Raw genomic sequence first — 14,939 nt, 5'->3', positions numbered from 1 at the left:
TGAATTCTCAGAGACACAGCATCAAGATCTGAAATAGCAAGCATCTTTCAAGGGTAATATATGGTTTAAGACTTTCAAAACAGATTCTGTATCTCCAGGATCTCTCTGTTGAGAAACTCCAACTCTTTTGGATGCAGTAAAAAAGATCTCCAGTGTCCTGGAACCCAAATAATTTGGAGAAAAATAGGTAGCACTACAAGGATCCCAGAGGGAGTAAAAAGAATTATGAAAGAAGAGTCCAAACTTCAGCAAAAGACCAATGTTTAGCACATCAAGAGTTTCCTAAGAGTGAAAGTTTTCTATGTATGAAAATTGATAGGATGATGAACTCTTATCACACAAACTCTTGTAGAGTCAACACTCCATAAAGACACACAATCCCAACAGTCTTCAAGGTTGGAGAAGAAGAGGACTGCCGTGACAGCCCAGCACCACCCCAAATCAGAAAATCCATGAAGATGTTTTAATAAAAGCTCTTTGGGGACATATATACGCTACCAAATGTAAAACTGATAGCTAGTGGGAAGCAGCCGCATAGCACAGGGAGATCAGCTCGGTGCTTTGTGACCACCTAGAGGGGTGGGATAGGGAGGGTGGGAGGGAGACACAAGAGGGAGGGGATATGGGGATATATGTATATGTATACCTGATTCACTTTGTTATAAAGCAGAAACTAACACACCATTGTAAAGCAATTATACTCCAATAAAGATGTTAAAAAAAATAAAAATAAAAATAAATTAAAATTTTAAAAAAAGCTCTTTTGGTTGCAAAAAGCCGAAACCCTCTACAACTAGTCAAGGGAAGAAAGTGGTTGTTGAAAGGGTAGAAGGAATGTCATGGGATTGTGAGGACAATCATAAGACTGTGGAACAAGAAAGCCAAAAGCCTTTGTGAATCAGGGTCATTTGCTGCTGAGTATGTGTTCATTCATCTTGTTGTCCTATTACCTCAGTCTCCTAAGACTTCTCAGCTCCCATGACCACCACCAACTGGTCCTTCCTTCTGTGCTTTTCATTCACATTTATGAAAGGGAGAATCTAACTGGCCCAGCCTCACCCATGGGTGAGCCGTGACAGGGTCAGGTGTCTTCCCTGGAGCCAATCACTCTGATTGGCAGAGAGGGTTCAAGGCACTGAGCTTGGCTATGAGCAGCGGCAGGGCAAACGTCATTAAGCCTAATAAAAAGGGAGAGAGGAATACATTGAGAAGGGAAGGCATCTTTAAAAGATGTGTGCACTACTGTGTGTCCACTACCCGCAATGAGTATGAAGGTCGAAGCCCATCCATTTAGTGGACAGAGTGCTAAGAATTTTACATATGTTTTCCTGTTTAGTATTCCCATCCTGCACAGTGGGCTTATTTCCATTTTATAGGTTAGGAAAACTAAAGCAGAGTTACAGAAGGGTAACTCACCAGGGTCACTCAGCTAAATGCTTCAACTCATGTCTGTATGACTCCTAACCAGTATGTTTTCAGATGCAGCAGCCACCAGACAAGGTTCTCTCTCTCTAAATGGGGTCAAATTAAATGCACACAGTAAAAGGCAATCTACTCCGAAAAGCACCCTAAATGAAGAAGAATGAGAAGGGAGGAAGGCCAGAGGAAGGAAAAATGGATTTGCTTTTCCTGAGTAAATGGGAAGGATGAAATGGTAGAAATGTGGAAGAAGTCTGGCCCATCTGAGGACTCTGGGCAGGGGTGGGGGGCAGAGAAAATGAAATCCAAGGCCATAGAAAAGTATTCACTTTAAAGGAGTGATTTGTTTTTGTTTTTGTTTTTCTTTGTCCCTGTACCAGAAGTGCCTATTAAAAAAAAAAAAAAAATCCCTGCCGTTGCTCCAGCAACAGACAGAACCATGGCCCTGCAAGGCTTTTGCCAGGTCAAGAGCTTTTTCTACTACCCCGATCCTCAACATTTCCATTGTCAAGATGAGGGGCAGAGGCTTGCTGAGACACGCCGCTCAGAAGACGCAGCAGAAACGCAGACCTCACTTGAGCCAGAAAGTAAGCTAAAGAGAGGCGTAGGGGGGTGAGGGGCACTGTGGCTCGGCCCAGTCATACTTGAAGAGAGTGACAGAAGTGGAGCCCAAAATCACATCCTGAAGCTGGTCCACAGAGAAAGTAAGAGGACAGGGAACAGAGAGGAATGATCACAGCTAAAGCACACACACACACACACACAAACACACACACACACACACACACACACACAGACCTAAAGACCCAGAAATAGACACAATCACACACTCACACAGAAACAGAGAAACAGAGACCAGAGAGGGAGAAACACTGCCTTGTTTATTCTTGTGAAAGGCATCTGGATCTCTCAGTGAAATCCCGACTTGGGTCTTTTCCTCATTCTCCAGCTGGGCTGAATGGTGAAATGCCTGGCATGAGAGGTGGTGTGAGCCAGCCGCAGATCCAAGCTCCATCCCTCTGCCCCTTGCTCTGCTCTTTGCCAGACCACACAGCCTCCCTCCCCCTCCTGCCAAGCATGGCTTAGCTCACTGTCCAGGTAACACACTTCAAAGACTTGGGGGTGAGATGGGCCAGATGCAGGAAGGGAGCAGATTCCACTCCCAGCCCAAACACTCCTCGTCAGTTTTCTTGAAGGTCTTCCCTTCCTCTCATATCCCTGACACTTTGAATAACCCCTGGAAGGTAGAAATGGAAAACCCAATTTTTCACCGGGGCTGTCATCCTCTTTTGCACTGAGGGGCTGTGCAGCTTTATTATTGTGGGGTTGACCAGATGTCAGCCAATGCTGAAGCACAGCCTGGCAATAACAGAGTCTGTATGTTCTTCCCTGGAGTTGGTCATGTTCCCTATGGCAATCAGAAATAAAAGGAGGTACTTAAGTGACCAGAAGCCATAGGACATCTATCAAGGTGTGTGTATTATAGAGATATCCCTGAGTATGGGTCTTATGGCTCCCAGGCTGGCTGCCTACATCTCATAAGATATTTCCTTTAGGCTACTTTGTATTCAATATATGTGTCTGATCTCATAGAAAACTGTAAAGATTTCTGCAATCAAGAAACACGCTCATTTTTCTTTAAAGATTTTTATTTGTTTATATGTTTATTTTGGCTGTGCCAGGTCTTAGATGCGGCATGTAGGATCTTCATTGAGGCACACGGGATCTTTTAGTTGCAGCATGCATGTGGGATCTAGTTCCCCGACCAGGGATTGAACCTGGGCACCCTGCATTGGGAGCGCAGAGTCTTACCCACTGGACCACCAGGGAAGTCCCACACACTCATTTTTGTGTCCCTGGTAACACAAAGTGAAAGACAGTGCCTGGTGCTAAAGTGCTCTCATTAAACGTCTTTTGACTTGAGGTCATATGCTGGTATCCTCCTCTGATTTTTTGAAACACTACAGAACTTGAGAAGCTTGAAAACAACCTAATATTTCTTCCTCTCTTAAGTCCATTCTCTCTTGACAATTAGATCTATACACGAGATTTAGCACTGCTCCAAGGACTCAGAGTCCTATTATTGTACTGGTGGGGAACCTGAGGACAAAAATGACATTGACCTGTCAAGCACTGGGGTAGGCAGTATTCTAAAATGACCCCCAATGACCCACACTCTTCTATAATCCCTTTCCCTTGAATGTTGGTGGGACATGTAACTTGCTTTTAACCACTAGAACATGGTGATAGAATATCAACTCCTGTGATTATGTTACCTTATATGGCAAAGGTGAAGAGACTTTGCAGATTCAATTAATTTGCAGTTGACTTTCAGTCAATCAAAAGGTAGATTATCCTGGGTGGGCCAGACCTAATGATGTGGCTTTTAAAAGAGGCTCTAGATGTTCCCTGAAGTTCTAAACTCAAACCAGCAGAGGTTCCCTCCCTCTCTCTCTCTCTCTCTCTCTCTCTCTCTCTCTCTCTCTCTCTCTCTCTCTCTCCTGGAACAGATAACTTTTGGGGTGGGTAGAGAGGTTTCCCTTCTGGGTAAGCAGGCAGTCACTTCCTCCTACGAGTTTCCCAGGAGTCCTCTCTCCCACCCAGCCCATCCCAGCTGTTTCAAATGCTCATGTCTCTCCACATGTCCCAATCTCCTCCCACCTTCACATGATGACCAGTTCTTGATTTCCTTCACCAAGTTCAAGTCAAACAGGTGCCCTCCATCACTTCTCCCTCCCAGCACCACCTCTCTGCCTTCCCGGGAAACAGTAATAACTGGGTTCCTGGCAATAACTTGAGTTCTCCTCCTAAGCTCAGAACGAGGTGCTCTTCTCTGCCCAGTGCTTTCCCCTCTGGGCATTCATGTTCATACTGCCACATTTTTGTGGATGACCCCCAGGTCTCTCTCACCAGCTCTGCTCTTTCCAGACCTGCTGTCTTCTCTGTGCTCAGGGCAGCTTCACTGTATGTACCCTCTCCACCTCATTCTCCACCTTTATTCAGTGCTTCCTCTGCCCAGATCATCTGCTTCCCCCACCATCCTCTCAGATGTCCAAACTCTGGAACCTCAAAGTCATTTATCCTCCACTGACCCACTTTCCTCAAACATTCCTTTATTGGGCATCAATTTCCTCCTCTATAATATAGAAGGAAATCATCTATCTCCCTACTTATTATTTGGAAATGTTTGGGTGAATTTTCAGGGTGCAAGAAGAAAGAAGGTCCAGGACTTCCCTGGTGGTGCAGTGGTTAAGAATCCTCCTGCCAGTGCAGGGGACATGGGTCCAGGAAGATCCCACGTGCCGCGGAGCAACTAAGCCTGTGCGCCACACTACTGAGCCTGAGCTCTAGAGCTCGCGAGCCACAACTACTGAGCCCACGCGCCACAACTACTGAAGCCTGCACGCCTAGAGCCCGTGCTCCACAACAAAGAGAAGCCACCACAATTGGAAGCCCGCGCACCGCAACGAAGAGTAGGCCCCGCTTGCCGCAACTAGAGAAAGCCCGCGTGCAGCAACGAAGACCCAGTGCAGCCAAAAATAAATAAATAAATAAATTTATTAAAAAAAAAAAAAAAGAAAGAGGCTCCATAACCATAATTGTGAACCTGAAGCTGAAGAGTTATGTTTTCCATATGTTTTAAAATTCAGTCAATGGAAATGGACGAAGTGAAGAGAGCTGTGTATAGGGGGCAGGATGGCCACGGAATAATGGTTGTTTCCGGCTGAAGGATGGACTCGTGGGGATTTGTTATACTATTCTGTCTACTTTTATGTATGCCTGAGAGTCTCCACAATAAAAATAAAAAGGGTTTTGTAATAAAGTTAAATATCCAATTAAATCTTTGGGGAAAAAAAAAAAAGGTCAGAGTAGGGTGGGGCAATGCTGTTTTCGTAGTCCCAAATGGTAACAATAGTCTGAAAGTGAATTGTAACAGCCCCTCTTGAACCCATGTTTCTCCCCAGTCCCCACCCAGCCTGCATCCTGTGACTTACCAGGGCTATGTACATTTTTGACATCTGTTCTACAGCTGTGAGAAAACAGCTAAGTAGATGGATAGGTACGTATACACATAGATGGTGCCAGTCAATCAGTAAATTATTAGTGTGTTTTTAGTTTTCAGTCACTTCTTTTTAGCCCATGACAACTCACCTCTGGGTCTCTAGAATACAGAGCATTGTCTCCCCGTACTTCACACACCAGCTCCTGACTGAGTTCAAGACTTATAGAACTCCTGGTTTTCAGACCAGGGAACCATCTGACATGGGTGGTCGCATCTTTGGGGCCTGCGCTGGTGGTTTGTGGACCAGAGAGTCATTGCACCAGACAAAGGGAGCATGCATCTTTCTGAAGACCAAGTAAAGCCCCTGTACCTTTCTGGCCTGTGGCTCCTGGTGTAGACATTGACTTTCAACCTCTAGAGCCAATATTGACCTCACTGGCTCCTTCCCAGACTCTCAGGGTAGAGTTGGGTCCCCTTCATTCCCAAGTCTTAGTCCTGGCCAACATCAAGTCCCAGGAAATGCTCCAAGTGGACTCTCGCCGGCTCCAACACAGGCACCTTCACCCCTCCCCCACCAGCACCCCAACTGCCCTTTGCCATCTGGCTGGATTTCTAACTGGCTGCAGAGAGCAAGTGATTAGGGAGGATTTAATAACTATCAACAAAAAGGAAATTAAAATTTGTTTGGTTTCATTTCCTTTGCCTTTAATACTTTGGCAATCGAGAAAAGATAACTAGAGAGAGAGGCTGGGCTAACTGAGAAATCAAAAGAAGAAAAAAATGGGAAAGAAACAGACTTTATGCATTTATCCACAAACCTTCACTGAGTGTCTGCTATGAGCCCATCACTGTTCTAGGCACCCGGCAACACGATGGTGAACACAACAGCCCAATCGCCTGCTCTTGGGGCACTTTCTAGATATAAACAGGCCAGGAAAGACAATGAGAATAAAAATGAAGATCTGAAAATTCTGACTATAAAACTACACCATGGAAAGTTGATTGAAGAAGGCATCGTGAATAATAATAACTACCACTGGAGTGTTTACTATGTGTTGTATATGGAATTGTGTCCCCACAAAATTCACATGTTGAAGTCCTCACCCCTAGAATGTGCCCTTATTTGGAAGTAGGGTCTCTGCAGACATAATTATTTAAGATGAGGTCATACTGGAGTAGAATGGGCCCCTAATCCACTATGACTGGTATCCTTATAAAAAGGGAAATTGTGAACACAGACACACACTCAGGGAAACAGCATGTGAAGATCAGAGTTATGCTGCCATAAACCGAGGAACTCCCAGAAGCTAAGAGAGGGGCTTGGAACAGATCTTTCCCTAGAGTTTTCCAGATAGCGTGGCCCTGCCAACACCTTGATCTCAGACTTTTAGCCTCTCCAAACTTGAGACATGAAATTTCTGTTGTTTAAGCCTCTCGGTTCGTGGTACTTTTTTACAGCAGCCCTAGCAAATTAATACACAATGTAATAGGTGCTGCGCTAAGCGATTTACATAGATTATCTCATGTAACCCTCAAAACAACCACGGATAGGTACCATAGCCCATTTTACAGAATAAATGGAACCAGAGTAAGGTTAAGTAACTTGCCCAAGGTTGAGCTGCTTTAATGTAAAAGGACAGAAGTATTCAAAGCTTGGGGCTCAGGGAAACCTGCCCTCCACACCCAATCTACCCTAATTTGGTAAATCCCACCTCTCTCTCCACTCGGCCTTTCAATCCTTGCTCCAAACACGTGTTGTCTCTTTGGTTGGCTTACGGTTAAGATGCCTCCACTTCACGTTTGGTGGTCAAATTGGTGCCTTTACCTGTTCTAAGGCTATACAAGCAGAATGACCTAGTGAGTCGTGATGTTTATGCTGTATGTAGTGACTCATTTACCAACAAACTGGTAGTCAACCCCCCCTCACTTCAGGCCCTCTCTGTGTGCGACCTCTAATGTATACAACACACACACACACACACACACACACACACACACCCAGACCAGCCATAATAGTACAGGTTGTTCATGTTGTTGTTTTTAATTTGTTTTTCTCCAAAGCTCATCATCCAGTTGTGTAAGTTCCTTACCTCAGCCTTGCATCCAACACTAGTAGACATTTTCCATTTTCAAAGGTATAGGAGTCATGTAATTTCATTGTGATTGTCATTTGCTAATGAGCTAAAAAGCAGATGTGGATTTGATCCTGAGACAATGCATAGGAGCTGAGTGAAGTCTGGGTGTCCTGATGCTATGTTATAAAAGTGAAGGTTTTGCAGTACTGTTTTGTTTTTCAAGTGACTTAAGGGGTTTTCATGGGTAATTTTGATTATCCTCAGTTTTTGTACGTCAAGCTGACTTTAACCACTATATAGGCCATGACTCCACTATAGCTTAAAAAAAAAAAATAGTGGGAGAATTAAATCATCAAATAGGACAACAAGCCTGTGTATGCCAAGCTCAAAAACCCTGCACCGTAACAGTTAAACCATAATCACAACGTGAGTAGTGATTTATTTCCAGCAAAACATCAACCAAACATCAAATAACACACTAAATTAATGTTGTCATTTTGGGTTTTGTTGGGTTTGTAGTTTTGACTGAGTTTACTTACATATTTGTTGGATTTTACAGTGAGATAAGCGTATGGAGCTTATACCTTTATATGTTTGTACATGTTTAGGTTACACTACAATTAACATATTTTAAGTCCAACAATCGGAGTATACTGGAATTTACTGTAATTTTTAAAGAGTTCGTAAATTACTCACACTTGAGACACAAAGGGTTGACCAGACTAGAATATAAAGGTATAAAGTAGAAACACATCAACATGGATAGTAAAACAATCAGAATGATGAAGAGATAAAACTCATTGTTTAGGAAGATGTTGGAATAATTAGGGGGTGGTAAATGTTTTTCATTCAAAAATAATTTATTCAGTGCCCTCTGTGCTAGGAACTGTACTAGGGGCTTATGGCTAAGAGGTAGGGAAGGAAGAAGGAAAAGCGGAAATAAGATATCAAGATGAGGGACTTCCCTGGTGGTGCAGTGGTTAAGAATCCGCCTGCTGGGGCTTCCCTGGTGGTGCAGTGGTTGAGAATCTGCCTGCCTATGCAGGGGACGTGGGTTCGAGCCCTGGTCTGGGAAGATCCCACATGCCGTGGAGCAACTGGGCCCGTGAGCCACAATTACTGAGCCTGCGCGTCTGGAGCCTGTGCTTTGCAACAAGAGAGGCCTCAATAGTGAGAGGCCCACGCACCGCGGTGAAGAGTGGCCCCCACTTGCCACAATGAGAGAAAGCCCTCACACAGAAACAAAGACCCAACACAGCCATAAATAAATAAATAAATAAAATTTTTAAAAAACAACAACAACTTAAAACCCATCACATGTTAACACAAATACAATATATTAAAAAAAAAAAGAATCCGCCTGCTAATGCAGGGGATACGGGTTCAATCCCTGGTCCAAGAAGATCCCACATGCCGCAGAGCCACTAAGCCCGTGTGCCACAACTACTGAAGCCCGCGTGCGTAGATCCCATGCTCCTCAACAAGAAGCCACCACAATGAGAAGCCCGTGCACCGCAACAAAGAGTAGCCCCCACTCGCCACAACTAGAGAAAGCCCACATGCAGCAATGAAGACCTTGCACAGCCAAAAATAAAATAAATAAATAAATTTATTTATAAATTATTCAAAAGATGTCAAGATGAGTAAGACCTCAGGTCCTTCAAGACATTCAGTCTAATGGGAAGATAGGGCTACAACAGGTAATATTAATTAAGCACTAGTGAGGTTCACATAGACTGTCTCATTCAAGGCTCACAACAACCCTAGGGGATGAGCAACGTTATTCCTCCATTTTACTGATGAGGACACAGAGGACCTCATGGGATAAATGGTGCTACTCAGCTAGATGCCCTTAGGAAATTACACATGGGAGTCAGGGAAACCTTCCAAATGAGGTGTGATTTCATCCGGGTCTTTAATGATGACTGAGATTTCACCAGTCGGCACAGAGGGGGAAGGCATTCTTGTCAGAATAGACAGTTTGGGGACTTCCCTGGTGGCGCAGTGGTTAAGAATCTGCCTGCCAATGAAGGCGATATGGGTTCAATCCCTGGTCCGGGAAGATCCCACATGCCGTGGAGCAGCTAAGTCCATGCACCACAACTACTGAGCCCACGTACCACAACTACTGAGCCCACATGCCACAACTACTGAAGCCCACACACGTACAGCCCGTGATCCGCAACAAGAGAAGCCACTGCAGTGAGAAGCCCGCGCACCACAACGAAGAGTAGCCCCTGCTCACCATAACTAGAGAAAACCTGCATGCAGCAACGAAGACCCAACGCAGCCAAAAATTAATTAATTGATTATTTTTTTAAAAAAAAAAAGAACAGACATTTTGTGCAAAGCCATGGGGACATGGAAAAGCATGGTTTCTCTAAGTAATGGAACAAAGGTGTAGATTGGCCCAGCTGAGAACACGGCCAGAGTCAGCTGCCTTGAAGGGATTCACGCCCATCCTTCAACCCCGGTAATGGATCAAGCCATGTCACTGGACCGATCCTTCCCACACTAGTAGAAATGCAGTGCTTCCTGATGGTTTGGAAACCAGGCTCAACTCTTCCAAACAGGGCCACCACATACAGCTGTGCACATTGTGCACTGCATGATAAGAGCCCCATCTAAGTGGCACAAGCCACACAGCAGACATCACAGATATATACACTCATTATGACGGTTTCCTGGAAGGGGTAGTAAAGTTTCTTTTTTCTAATAAAATCTGTATGTTATAACAATTTTCTGACAAATAGAGGTAAGGTATCTTGGGGAGGGGCATCTTTTTCTAATTCACATAAATGTGTCCTATGAGCTAATGGTGGTAAGCTAGCTCTTACTGCTTTTCCCTCTTGCACTGTGCTGAAACCTATTCCAACTGCACACTATGATCTTATTTGGCCTTTTCATGACTCAAATGCATTACATCAAACCTGCTTCAAGCAGGTAACGCTTTCTCTTTCCTCCTATCCCATGTGATTGCAGCTTCCCTACCTGGTCCATCGCTATCCCTCCTAGATTTGGATCTATCCACACTGTCTTCTGACTCACAACAGATCACTTTTCCTGGTTAATCTCATTTTTTCCAGAACTCAAACACAGCCCTGGGCCTGCCTGTTGTCAGAACATAAGAGGTCCCATGACCCCAAAAGACAGGAGGCCTCCAACCAGAAACCGTATTCGTGGAGCCCTCCCTAGTCTGCCATATATTTCTGGAATGGCTCCAGAAGCCTCCTAAACATGAATTCTTAAAACTATCAATTTATATATTGCTCACATAGAAACATAAATCATTCTGAGCTGTAGTTGGCTCCGACTCCTTCAAAAGTCAGCCTTGGGTCTATTTAGATGCTAAATGGCCACCAGAGCAAGCCCTGCTACAAAATGAGCTCTAAAGGGGCACATGGGTTCACCCTCAAAATCGTTCTAACTCTGTTCTATAAGAAACTTCCTAAAAAGCCTAGAAAAACATTGTGCAGAAAGGATACAAAGCTATTTCAGGAGGATGCCTACCTCTGCAGAGGGAAGACAGGCATGGGCTGCAGCAGGAGGTGAGCTTTTCTCTGTAACATTGTATTTCTTTTTAACAAAACCTCAAACAAGATGGCGAAATCTTAGTGTGCTAAATGTGTGTGCTGGGTAGAAGAGATCTGTTGCATTATCTTCTGCTCTTAATGTTTGAAATATACCATAATTAACATTTTAAAATGTAAAAAAAAAAAAGGACATTTTTATGCACTTTGGCTGAAGACCATATTCTAATTATTCACCAGAGGAGCTTTAGGGCATCCTTTGATGAACCCCAAGTAATCAAGTTCTGACCTGGCCCTTCCTAGGCTCCTAGGGAAAGGATCCTGCATATAGCCGCAGGGGGCACTTGGAGGGTCTCCCACCTCCAGCTGGATTGGTGCTGTCACAGCAAAGGGCAGTGCCAAGGCTGGGACGGTGCACAGTGCACCCAGTGGGCGTCGAAGTGGCCGTCCGTCCGTGCTTTTGCTCCCCCCCGTCCCCCAACCCCCATTGTCAGACTTTCACCAGTGTCAGCTTCTTTTCCCTTCTCTAAAGGAGCCGTGTTTTAAATGATGTATCTATTCTGCCACCTAGCCTTCAGCCGCGTCACTACAACAAAGCTCCCTTAAAAGGCTCGTCTACACAGACCTCAATCTTACTGGATTTCCCTAATCTTGGCGGGGGGACCTGAGCGATTGGGTACTTTATTTCTTAAGGGTCACCGTACCTTAGATTTGGGCCAGGGTGAGATGGTAGCATTAGAATGCTCAATGTGAAAGGGTATTTTCCTTTGGGAAACGGACTGGTCAATCTCAAAAGGGCTTTATAATGGAATAATAACTCACTGTGGGGAACAGTTTAGGCAAATCTGTCTAGGACAGTGGGGATAGCAATTCATAGGAGTGAATGAAGGCAAGACCCTTAGCTGACATTCTTCCTCTCCAACCAGAGGAATCCATGATATCTTATGTCTCATTAAAAGCCTCGCTTTCTCACATCAGGCACCATCCTGGCCTCAAAAGCCACTTAGAAACTCATGGAAAATGACCAGAGGAAAGGACTCACGCTTTATAAAACACAAATGCTATGTACCCTTGGAAAAGTTGTCCATATAAAAGCACAAATCTTTTACTGGGTTGCATTTCTTGAAATATGCAGTTAATCTTTTAAAGGAATGGCAAAGGGCGATCTCTGGGGAACTGGACACAAGTGGATGATATTTAACTTCTTACTTCTCCAAGAAAGATGTGGTTGAAAGGCATCAAAGCTGGAATATGCCAGAGTTAGGAAGCAGAGTTGGGAAACTTGTGGCAGAGAAAGAGGGAAGGGACCCCGGCCTCTGACGTTTGAATCTGGCAGGCATAAATGAGCCACCCCCCATCCCCCAAACTAAATTCACTGATGCAAACTACTTTTTTTCCAGAAGAAATCTTCTAAAGGTGATTGTGAACAGATCTAGGGCTTCAGAACAGAGGGGAGCGGGAAGTGGAATAAAGAAAGGCTCCTAGGCATCCTGCATAATCCAACATCCTGGAACAGACCTTCCCACTCTGCTGTCAGACGTTAATTATGGGCTCTTAGGGGCAAACCCATCCAGCCAGGAGCCCATCTTTAGACCAAATTACCATAGACAATCCCAGGCTACTGAGCGTTCTTTCTCTCTTAAGCCCTCCCAGGGAGCCTACCTGAGGGTCCCTTGGACAGCAGCTTCTGTCCCATCAGCCAACTCTCAACCCCTCATGACATAAGCCCGTCTCTAAGTGGAAATACAGACGGTCACTTAATGTCTACAGACTTACAGAGTACCCTTCTCCCTGGCTCCCTGCCGCCAGACCCCATGGACCAGCTCTGGCTTCCTTTCTCTCTACCCTTTTCGTCTTCTCTATGAATCATCCCCCTCTCCCTTTTACCCGTCTTCACACATTTTATTTTCCAGCCACTGGAAGTCGGCTAGACAAAAAGACGTGTCACTGAGGCCGTCTCTCTCAGAATAGAGGGTGGCTGGAACTAGGCAACTCATGTTTCTCTGGAAGGAGTACCACAATCTCCCCATTCATCTGAAATGCTACCACTGTGCCCGAGCCGGCTCTGCTGCAGAGTCGGTGCAGAAATAGGAGCAGGGGCCGGAACACACACGCCACACTGTCCGAACTTGACACAAAGGGGAAAATAATACGTGATCTCCCTCACTCTTCAAATATTCCAACCAGAGTTTTGAATATTAATTTTGCCCCTACCTTACCGAGCCCCCAGACACAGAGGAGAAGCAATGTTAATGAGCCTTGCTTGTTTGTTTGTTTGTTTTTTATCATTACACACAGTTCCTCCTCCCTCTCTCAGCCAACACCTAAAGCCCCTCTGGCAATACGAACAAGAGCACAACTTTAAACTTTTGCCTTGACTTTAAAACGTGCCTTTCGGCAAGTAGATAAGTGGGAAGACAGATCAGGATCTGGGGGTGTTAACAGCACAGAGCGAGATGCTTCTGAACCAAACTGGCAAGAGAAATATTTTCTTCAAAGCAGCCCTACAGAAGGAATTCTTATCATAGATGAGGGTGCAGTCTAGTGGCAAACTTCATGAAATGCAGCCCCTTCTCCAAAGGGAAGTTAGAGCACTTCCAGAGGGACGAAGAGAAACGTAAAGGGGGAACAGTCCCACCGCAAGTTCCCCCCCCATGGGGCAGCAACAGCGCTCAGCTCTCTCTGACCTGGCTCTGAAGTCTACAACCCACCCATGCCAAGTGCAGGAGAAAACGAAAGTCCCCACTTTCATTCTTTGAAGACTTTAGCTTTCTTTCGTTTTACTTAGGAAAGAAGGGTCCTTAGGGTCCCCATAGATCACATGAGGTTCCGAAAGGGATTACGGTGTTCCTGGTAGGGATGAGCAAGTCCTGTGGTGACGTCAGCTCCGACTCCTGGGCTGTGCCCTCTGGCACCAGTGTCCCTCATAACGGGGGTCCCTCTGGTCTGTCACCCATTCCCTCCAGGGATGTGGCCCTGCCCAATGGAAATACCCCTTTCAAAGAACCTGGAGGGGAAGGATGACTCCACTCTGCCTACCTTCCCTCTGACAACCCCGCACCAGGACACTTCAGGCCTCCAGGCAAGATTTTCAGACCTAGCTTTCCTCCACAGTGCCAGTCTCTGTAACGCACTGCTGCCTACATTGCTGCTGCTATGAATGTCCCTTCGAGCAAGTACCCACAACACACACACACACACACACACACACACACACACACACACACAGCTTCCCTGGGCTAACAGCGTAACTGAAGGAAAGTGGCCACTTCTTCACCCTATGACCAAAGACAGTCACTCCACCAGCAACACAAACACTACATTAAATCCCCTTCCCCAGATTTTTAGGGGGGAAATTCAGTTTTTCTTTTCTTTCTTTTTATTTCTAGTCACCACCCATCACTGGCCACCCTACACTAACGCCCACCCCAACACACACATGCGAGAGAGAGACAGAGAGAGAGCGCGTGCACACACACACACACACCCCTTACTTGGTCACTCAAAAACCAGCAGACAGCCATTTCCCAAAGCTAAGGAAGAATTTCTTGGGCACTGTATATATCCAGTTGGCTAATAAGAAAATACTTCTCCCTCCAGCCTGGGCTTCGGCTAGTTAAGGGGTGGGAGGGACCGGGGGACGAGTTACTCCGTATTGTATCCACCGTGCTGCGAAGAGCTCCCCTTCACTCGCCCCCCCGCCTCCTCCCCGCTCTGGGCAGCCCGAGCCCCGTCCCCCGCGGCCCTTTCTCCCACTCCGGGAGAGGAGGGCGCTGTGCGGGCGGCGAAGGGGAGCCCCCGTGTGTCTAGAAGGCCTCTCCCCACCCCCACCCCGTGTGAGTTTGTACTCCTTGGCATCCTTGCCTGGGTTGGGTGTTGGGGAGCTCAAATTGCAGCTACAAACTGGCTGGC

General features: G+C 45.7%; 1 long non-coding RNA gene across 1 annotated transcript in view; it reads right to left on the bottom strand.

Moving 5' to 3' along the window:
• Positions 1-14,939, bottom strand: part of LOC130708692 (uncharacterized) — a 104,766-nt gene that overhangs the window by 89,295 nt on the left and 532 nt on the right. The window lies entirely within an intron of this gene.

The sequence above is a fragment of the Balaenoptera acutorostrata genome, chromosome 8, assembly GCF_949987535.1.
Source record: "Balaenoptera acutorostrata chromosome 8, mBalAcu1.1, whole genome shotgun sequence".
In the NCBI taxonomy this organism is placed as follows: Eukaryota; Metazoa; Chordata; class Mammalia; order Artiodactyla; family Balaenopteridae; genus Balaenoptera; species Balaenoptera acutorostrata.
Note: the sequence above shows the minus strand (reverse complement) of the source record. Positions and strands in the feature narration are given on the sequence as shown.